Source organism: Etheostoma spectabile, chromosome 4, assembly GCF_008692095.1.
Source record: "Etheostoma spectabile isolate EspeVRDwgs_2016 chromosome 4, UIUC_Espe_1.0, whole genome shotgun sequence".
Classification (NCBI taxonomy): Eukaryota; Metazoa; Chordata; class Actinopteri; order Perciformes; family Percidae; genus Etheostoma; species Etheostoma spectabile.
The window spans coordinates 31,942,419-31,944,202 of NC_045736.1; the positions used below are offsets into that span (position 1 = coordinate 31,942,419).

The window sequence follows — 1,784 nt, forward strand, 5'->3', positions numbered from 1 at the left end:
GGGGGGGGGGCAGAGTCAGTGCAGGGAGCTCAGCTCAAAGCCGATACGTCATTGTGTTGCTTATGAAGACGGGCTTGAAGGTGTATACACTCTAAGAAATATCTGTAAATTAACAGTTGTATACTCCTGTTGTCCTCGGAGTAAAATTGACCCGTTTAAAAAAGAATTATATATCAGAACTACGACCAAAGAACGCTGAAAAAAGTGACAAACGTTGGAAAAAGCTTCAGAAACGCAGAAAAAAATCAACAAAAACATTTTGTTTTCATGAAACGTTGAAAAAAGTGAGCAAACAAAATTGAAAAAAATCGCCAAAAGGTGAAAAAAAACTTTTTAAAAAGAAGTGACAAAAAAAAATTGGTAAAAGCAACAAAGAAAATGACATAAAATCTACAAAAAACTTGAGAAAAGCGTAGAAAAAAACCCATCAAACATCAAAATGTTGACATTTTGACCCAGAAAAACACAAAGTTGCAGGTCGACGGGAAGACAACACCAGGGTTAATTTACAATATAACAGAAAGTGTTTTTACCATAGACACAGTCATTTAACTGAAAAAATCTGTTTTTTAATTACAGTAGAAAGTCCAGGTAATGAGCTGCTGTTTCTGTTATTTTACAGATTTATTTCTTAGAGTGTAGGCTTCTTGGCTAAGTGTGCTCGCTGGGCACCCTGAGAAAAGGTCAGCAGCAAACACTTTTAATGTTCAAATTATTTGAAATGTAGGTAGACTGGCGAGTGTCACACTTTCATACGCGTCAACGTCTTTCTCCACAGGAAAACTCCTAAGAGATATGCTCTTGGCATTTTAAAATCAGAGTTAATAGCATTTCATTCTATACCCTCTGTCTCCTCTCGGATGCGTGAGAATCATCCATCACTGACAGATTCTTTAGTCAAATAAGAGCTGCAGATTCATCTTTAAGAGTAAAGATGATCTGATTCCAGTTTCACGCATGTGCATATTTTCTACTTTCCTCACTCCTCTGGGACAGTAAACCGAATGTCCTTGAGTTGTGGACAAAACGAGACGTTCGAGGACGTCATATTGGCCTTTGGGAAACTGATCAACTTTTTCTGACACTTTATAGCCCAAGCAACTAGTCGATCAATCAAGAATCAATCAATCAATAGATGAATCCACTGAAATAATCATTAGCTGCAACTAGGGGTGTGCAAAACAATCAATTTGTATTCAAATCGCGATTCAAGCTCTACGATTCAAAACTGATTCATTTTTTTATTGCATGTCTACTGCAATCACATGATAGATAGATACTTTATTGATCCCCCAAGGAGAAATTCAAGGTCCGAGTAGCTTAAAGACATAACACACAACATACACATACATCATCACAGGCTGTTAAAATTAGAGCAGGGCAATATATTGATAGTATGTCAATACCGTGATATGAGACTAGATTTCGTCTTAGATTTTGGATATCCTAATATCGTGATATGACATAAGTGTTAGTAAGTCTTTTCCTGGTTTTAAAGGCTCCATTACAGTAACGTGATGTCATTTTCTGATCAGACTGTTAAATTTGCCTCTCATTCTGTCAGGCACAGGGGGCAGGCCAGACCAACGGCCAACCCTGCAACGACAGACAAATGGCTTAACCAACTGGAGTGGACATTGTAATAATAATAATAATAATACCTTTTATTTATAATGCCCTTTACATTTCAAATGAAATCTCAAAGTGCAACAGTTGCAAGGAGTTAAAAACAGTTTCAAGAATATTACAAAACCAACAAGCAATAATAAAACACCATGAGACTA

At 36.7% G+C, this 1,784-nt stretch overlaps 1 protein-coding gene and 1 long non-coding RNA gene across 5 annotated transcripts in view; both read right to left on the bottom strand.

The window, feature by feature from the left end:
- Positions 1–997, bottom strand: part of LOC116688697 (uncharacterized) — a 15,185-nt gene extending 14,188 nt beyond the window's left edge. The window contains exon 1 of the long non-coding RNA XR_004331838.1: positions 984–997. This is a non-coding gene — a long non-coding RNA (uncharacterized LOC116688697). The remainder of the gene's footprint in view (positions 1–983) is intronic.
- grip2b (glutamate receptor interacting protein 2b) overlaps positions 1–1,784 on the bottom strand; it is a 375,168-nt gene that overhangs the window by 352,208 nt on the left and 21,176 nt on the right. The window lies entirely within an intron of this gene.